Genomic DNA, 7930 nt, shown 5'->3' on the forward strand with positions numbered 1-7930 from the left:
ATTTTATGATTTCCGTAATAAAATGTAAAGGTAAGGGTAAAAGTGCCAAAAAATGAAAAGTAAGGATATTTTGCACAATAACGTAGAAAGGTAAGGACTTTTGTACCAATTACCCAAACAGAAAACATACATAGAAATTACAGAGATTCTTGATGATATGTGACATGGAATTGCTCGTCTTGGGTTGTATAAAACAATGAATTTGGTCATGGGTGTTGCAATTTTGGTTGAAATTGGAGATATGGTTGTGCGTGCAAAAGAGCTTTTGGGTCAAGATTTGATTAGATTTTGGAGGTATGAGATTGTGGAGTGGGGTGGGTAATAACTGCTGCTTTCACCAAAATACAACAAGGGGTGGAATATATTGGAAAATCACATGAAGAAAATCAACAAAATAAAGAGGTAAAATCTTTGATTTTTCCACACACAGCACACACTAAGTAGTTGATAAACAACATTTATGTATTATTCTGTAAATTTTTGGAGGAACCCAAAACACTTGACACTCAACTTTTGGACGAGGCTCCGAAAAAATTCTTCTCTTTCAAGCTTTCAACAGTTTCTTTGATGCTTTCTTTAAGAGGGGTAAATTCAATACCCAAGGTTTTTGCCTTCTTGTTTGGAATGGCGGAGTTGTTGAAGAGGCATGGTCGGTAGTGCAAGAAAAGGTGAAGGCATGGTTGCGTTTCTGCCTTATTTAAGAGTAGGTTTTTGCCTTCTAAAGAGTAGGCATGGTCAGTAGAGTAGGTGAAGGCATGGCTGTGTTTTTGCCTTCTTTGATTTGTTGAAGAGGCGTAGTCGATAGATTTCTACGTTCTTTAGAGCGTTTCTTTATCAGATTGATGTGAACTGAGAAAAAGGTGAAGGCATGGCTATGTTGAACTAATCTTTTGTGAAAAAAATGAAAATAAAATAGGGAAATTAGTACAGGACGATGTATATTTTTGACATTTGCCTAGCCATTCATTCGCTCTTTTATATGTTAGGAAAGTGATGAGAATAATTTAAACAGTCAAACTTTGATATTTTTTTCAACTTGTTTATATTGGAGTAGCTTAACTAACTCAAATCTTTTGGTCTCAATAACATGTTGATAGTAAATTTCACATCCCTTAAACAAGAAAAGGATGAACAACTTACAAAAATTTGAATTAACATTTTAAAATTAAATTTCAAGATCCAATAATTTTTTCTTTAAAAGTGTTCCAGTGCTTGTCCCAAGGATGCGAAATGCATATGCATTTTGTTCCTGATTGGACTTTGAGTGATAGATGAGGCTAGGAAGTCAAGATGATAAATTTAAGTGAATAAGTCCCACATTTCTAGTGACGAGGCCCTTCTGTAGAGGTAAGCCCCATTTTAGGGATCAATGATGCTACATTGACGGGGAAAACAATAGGGTTGTTCCCAAGATGACGTGGCATTTAAAAAAAAAAAAAAAAAAAAAAAAAAAACAAAAGAACAATCAACTTAAAAAACACGCTTAAAATTCCCTTCTTTCCCAAATCTAGACCCTCAAAATCTATTTATCCCTAAATCAAAATCCACATAGTTGGTAGTCTGTCATCACCTCATCATCTCCAGCCGCACTTCAATTGAAGTTGTCGTCATTGCTCTGGTAGCAATTCCATCAACCATTTCTGTTGGTCCCAATTAAAGTGAATCTTTACCTTTAGAAACAAATTTATTTGTAAAACTCAAAGTAAAGTGCTTCAAAATAATAAGAACACGAGAATTTTTCGGCCAAAGGCTCGGAGGCTCCGTGATCACTTCTAACGCTTAGTCCCCCATTGCGCATCATTAAAGATATTGCTTGAAGCCAATATAAAGCCCTCAAAAATGGGCAAAACAAATACAGTACAGAACCACGAGGTTTCAACAGGAAACCCTAAACACTTGAATTCTCTGTTCTGACAAATAGTTACAAAGAATATGTGTTGCCTAATCCTTTTCTCTCAAAATATCACTCACAAATTATCCAGAAGATGAGGAATTATAAACAGACAGAGGGAGTTCCAAGAACATGAAGCCTAAGAGAGAAAGTCACAGGAAAAATGAAAACCCTAATGAATATAAAACATGTTTATATGAAAAAAGGGCCAAAAGTCAGTTCCAACGGTCCAATGCATTCCTAGTGTTAATCATCCATGAAGGTGCATATATGTATCAAGTGAAAAACATATTTTTCTCCATTCTAGAATCATCCACTAATTGGATCAAAAAAATTGATTAATTGGGCCGAATAATTAAGCTCAAAGACAGCTTACTGACTAGAATATTCATTTGACTAAAAGATGTAGCAACCCATTTCATCAATCTCCATCTTTGCTGCATTTTGAGACTTTATAGTAATGGATTCGAACTCTATCTTAGATAATTTGCTCTTTTTTAACCCTTTACGAAATAAAAACTAATTAGTTTCAAGATTCAATAATTTCAAAGAATCCTGAAATTCATTCAATGGTATTACCTTTGTGCCTACATTTGTTGTATTCAATTGAGCAGGTATTTTAACAAGTTTTATATCACTCTTTTCAATCTCTGATGAAGTGAAACTTAACATCTATGTATTTAGTTCTGTCTTGAAACATAGATTTTTTACTCAAGAAAATAGCACTTTGATTGTTTGAACAAAGCTCCACCTTATTTTCTATAAATCTTAATTCATTTAATAGACCTTTTAATCATAAGCCTTCTTTTACAGCTTCAGTAGCTGCAATATATTCAGCTTCAGTAGATGATAAGGCGACTACCTTTTGAAGCTGAGCTAATACAAGTATTATTTATCACATAGAAATATGAAGAAGTAGATTTTCTATTATTAGAGTTTCCAGTAAAATCAGAATCAACATATCCTTTCAATTTAAGACCATTCTTATTGATTTAAGTCCTAAATTCTGAGAGCCTTTTAGGTATCTAATTAAATATTTCATGGATTCCTAATGAATTTCACATGGATTGCTCATAAATCTACTCAAAACACTTACAACAAAGTCAATATCAGGTCTAAAATATGCCATAACATACATAACAGAACTTACATCATTTGCATAAGGCACATTTACCATTCTGTTAAATTCATCTTCACTTTTGGGTGACTGATTAGCAGATAACTTCACACATGTAGATAAAAGGAGACTAACAGGTTTAGATTCATGAAGTGAAAACCTTTTAATATTCAATGTAAGATTATTGTGTCAGAAATGACTTTTCATTTATTCTAGCCTTTTTATTTCCGTGCCCAATATTCTTCTAACGGGTCTTACATCCGTCATTTCAAATTCAGATTTAAGTTTTTCTTTCAAGCAATCAACAGTTCTTTATCATGACCAGCTAAAAGCATATATGGATTTTTTCAAAAGACACACTAAGTTCGTCTCTTCCTTTATTTCAAAATCTTTTGTTTGAGTCATGTACATGGTTTTCATCTAATGTACCATAAGGAAAAAAAATTCACATCAAGTTGTCCAACCTCGAAGTTAAATTGTGCCACTAGAGCAAACAAGATCCTAATAAAAGTGTATTTAACAACAGGTAAAAATATGTTTGTATAAGAAACCCTTAGCTACTTGTCTTGCTCCCTATCTTATATTACCACCTTTTACATCACCTTCTTTAATTTTATATACTTATTTGTAATCAACTAATTTGTAACCAGAAGATTTTTCCACAAGATTCCATGTTTGATTCTTATATAAAGAATCTATTTCTTCTTGCATTGCTGCAAATCATCTTGCAGAATCTTTGCAAGATACAACCTCTCTATAAGAATTAGGTTCAAAATTTAAGGTCTCAGCTTCAACTTGTTCAATTGCGTAGTTTGCATGTAAATACCTAGAGGAAGGAGGGAGGGGGGGGGGGGGCATTTTTGTCTTTTTTCTCTATCTCTAGCAAGTTGATAACTCTGCAGATTGATAGTAGGATCTAGAACTTGAGGTTATTCTTAAGGTTGCTCCACCTCAATTTGAGTTTGATTTTCATCATTTTGCATATTAACCTCAATCTCTAAAGACACATATTCTTTCTCAGTCAGTTTCTCTTTGTTTTTGTCACTAAGGCAGGGGAAAACTCTTTATTAAAGATAACTTATCTACTTAATATGACCTTGTAGCCTCTAATATCTTTCATCCCTAATCCATAGCCTTTGGTCCCTTCTCCAAACCCAAGAAAAACACACTTATTGGATCTGGGATCAAGTTTAAAGCTAGTATGGTATGGAAAAGCTACATAACCAAAGGTTAAGATAAGAGTAATTACACATAGTCCCAGTCCATAGCTTCTCAGGTATTTGATAATCTATGGAACATTAAGGGATTCTATTTATAAGATAATAGGCAGTTTTAACAGCTTTTCCCAAAATATCTTTGGTAGACTAGAACTGATTAACATGCATCTAGTTCTTTCAAGGATAGTTCAATTCATCTTTTATGTAATTTTATTTTGTTGGGGAGTATAGATAGCAGTTTTGTGCCTCTATATCCCATGGTTACTACAAAATTGGTCAAATTCAACGTTACAGAACTATAGACCATTATTAGTTTTTAATGTTTTTATCTTCCTATCAGTTTGATTCTTAATCATTATTTTCCAGTTTGTAAAGGTCATAAATGTATCTGATCTATTTCTTAATAAAAGGCCCATATATTTCTAGAGAAATCATTTATGATGAGAAGATAATATCTATAACCTGAGGCTGTAGATACAAGTGCAGGGCCCCACAGGTCACATGTATGTAGTGAATAACATTCAGAGATTTATGTATGCCAGTATTAAATGGTAGTCTATATTGTTTCCCTGAGATGCAATGTTCATAAATGTTAACTTTGAACATTGTATTTTCCAAAAACACATTCTTTTGAAAGAAATTTTAGTCCACTCTCACCAAGGTGACCAATTCTCCTATGCGAGATTGAGTCACTAAGCTCACAGTACTATTAGGGGACACACATTCAAAATTTATCACATAGATTCCAGTAACGTTTGGTGCATTAACAATAAGGTTATGATTTTTCATTATGTTTATAAATCTTTTTCTGATTTCTATTTGATAACTTTCATCATCTAAGACTCCTAAGGAAATAAGATTCATTTTTATAGTTTCAAAAGTATTATTTGGCTGTTCACAAGTTTTAAGACAATGTTTCAAATGCCTTTCACTTCACAGGACTCATTATTTCCCAATATCACACAGCCTCCATTTAGTTTTGCAAAATCAGAGAATAATCTAAGATTGGGACACATATGAAAAGAACAACCTGAGTCAAGAAATCAATCTTGATTTGTTCTTTCATGAGAGGACACATAAGTAACACCAACGTTAGCTCGTGCTTCTTTGTAAGAAGCAATGATGGCAGAAGAGTCATCGTCATGGCTATAATCATGTCTTTGATCATTAGCCATTTTCAAACAGTCTTTGATAAGATGACCTATCTTATCACAGTAATAACACTTTCTATTTTTCTCATTTCCCTTACTGTTTTTCTTGCCCTTCTCTTTATTATTTCTCCATTTCTTCTTAGTAAAATTATTTCTGTGATTAACCTGTCTATAATTGCTAACTCCTTTTAGTTTGGACTTAGGATTAGGTAGAGAAGTCTTAGCGTGAAGAGCTTCTCTATGCTCTATCTTAATTCTAGTTCTCTACTCTTTAGATAATTATGAATTATATCAATAGTCAGGTCATCCCTACGATATTCTAAGGCATTCCTTACATCCTTGCATTTATCACTAAGTGCATTGAGTAGACTAACTACTTTCTGATCACTTGAAATTTTCTCACCACAGTTTTTAAGATCTTGAGTGATCTTATTAAACCTGTCCATATTCTCTTATAAGTCAACACTTGGATCAAACTCTTGACTAAAAAAATTTTTCCACGGAAAACATTTGTTTGGTAGGGGTTTAGTCAAGTATTGTTCCTCTAAGGCATCCTATAACTCAGCCACAGTCTTAGTTTTTCATACTTTTCTGATCATGGAATCAGAAAGGTGAAGGAACAATGTACTAGACGCCAGTTTATCATGTTCAGTTTTCCTATCAATGGAGTATTTTTTGCCAAAGATTCATCTAGAGCTTTGGCACACTTTAATTGTAACATGAGTGCTTTCATTTTCTAGCACTAGAGATTGAAGTCTCATTTGCCATCCCTTACTTGAACATCAATCTTAGTAGTTATTGTGTCCAAGAGAATAGCAACAGTAGTCAAGGATTTTAGAATTAGGGAATATAAGGTATCACACAGATCAAATAGATGTGTCAAAGGAATTAAAACAAGAGGAAAACAAAAATTACACAAAAAATTTATATACTGAGATATGTTTATACTCAATAAACAATATAGATACAGAAGATGCAAATTATGCATACAATTTTCACTATACAATATGAAGCAGGATAAAGATAACAACATGTCGTTTATACAAATAAAAAACTAATCCAAGTAATTCAAGACAGTAAAAAGTATCACACAAACTAAATATCATTTCACGAAAGAAATAATAAACAAAATATTGCCTATGGGTTTCCTTAGGCCAAAACCTTACATCCCTTTGATTCTAGGGCTCTTTGTAGGATCCTTAGACAAAGGTAAATACAATGGGGCTTTTCAGGAATTCGATGAGAAAAAAGGATAGTAATTGTTTTGAAAAAGATTAGTTTAGATATCTGTCACCAAGAACTGCAGAATCATAAAATGTTTTTTACGAAAAAAGAAAATACTAAGGACTGGATTTTCGAAAACAAATCAAGTGATTTCTTGACCAAAATAGTGATAGATCTTTGTAGATCTACGATTTTACGAAATTGAAAATAAAAAATTAAAATAGAAAAAGCACAAAAGGAAATTCTAAATGAAATATGATACCATTGTTGGTCCTAATTAAAGCGAATCTTTATTTTAAAAATGAATTTGTTTGTAAAACTCAAAGTAAAGTGCTTCAAAGTAACAAGAACACAAAAAAATTTTGGCCAAAGGCCCCGAAAGTTCAATAACTACTTCCAATGCTTAGTCTTCCTCCCTAAGTATATTGATCGAATCCACTATAAAGCCCTAAAAAATAGGCCAAAAGAGTACAATACAGAACCACCAAGGTTTCAATAGGAAACCCTAAACACTTGAACTCCATTTTCCTACAAACACTCAAAGAATATGTGTTGCCTCATCATTCTCTCTTAAATACAGTAATCTCACACAGAAATCACTCATAAATCATCCTAAAGATGACGGATTATACACAGATAGAGAGAGTTTCAAGAACAATAAGCGGAAGAGAGAAAATCACTCAAAAACTAAAAACCCTATTGAATGTAGATAATATTTATATGAAATAAGGCTAAAAGTGAGATCCAACGGTCTAACGCATTCCAAGTGTCAATAATCTATGAAAGGATATAATATGCCCCGTTTGGAAAATAAGGAACCAAATAGACATCCAGAGATTGAAGAAAGAAATAGAACTAAGTTACAGGTGGAGTTAGGACAACCACCTGATCCTGTTGAATATGAACATGTAGAGGATAAGCTGAAACTGCTTCTGAGCCTCCATATATAGAAGAGAGTAGTGCCCAAAGGAATGTAGAAGGTCGGCTTGAAGATGTGAGAAATTACCAACTAACTAGAGACAAGCCTAGAAGAGAAATAAGAGAACCCATTAGGGATAAAGACTACTTTGTACTTGCTGTCCTCTCTTATCGGGACCAAGTCTTTAAAGAACCAAAATCCTATAAAGATGCTATGAGAAGTCGGCAATCTTAGAACTGGTAGGCTACCATAGTAGATGAGATAAACTGCTTAATAAAAAATCGGACTTGAACTTTAGTTCTTAAACCTGCAGGAAAGGCACTTGCTGATTGCGGAGGAAAATTGAAAAGCAACCTATAAGATTTAAGACTAGACTTGTAGCTAAAGGCTTTACACAAAAAGAAAGCATAT

At 33.2% G+C, this 7930-nt stretch overlaps 1 long non-coding RNA gene across 1 annotated transcript; it reads right to left on the reverse strand.

Moving 5' to 3' along the window:
* Nucleotides 1–1272: 1272 nt before the first annotated feature.
* Nucleotides 1273–7611, reverse strand: LOC111403712. The gene is made up of 2 exons (XR_002704515.1): nucleotides 7486–7611; nucleotides 1273–1670 (listed from the first exon to the last, which is right to left on the reverse strand). It is a non-coding gene; the product is annotated as an uncharacterized LOC111403712 (long non-coding RNA).
* Between the last annotated feature and the right edge of the window lie 319 nt (nucleotides 7612–7930).

Source organism: Olea europaea, chromosome 11 (assembly GCF_002742605.1).
Source record: "Olea europaea var. sylvestris chromosome 11, O_europaea_v1, whole genome shotgun sequence".
Taxonomy (NCBI): Eukaryota; Viridiplantae; Streptophyta; class Magnoliopsida; order Lamiales; family Oleaceae; genus Olea; species Olea europaea.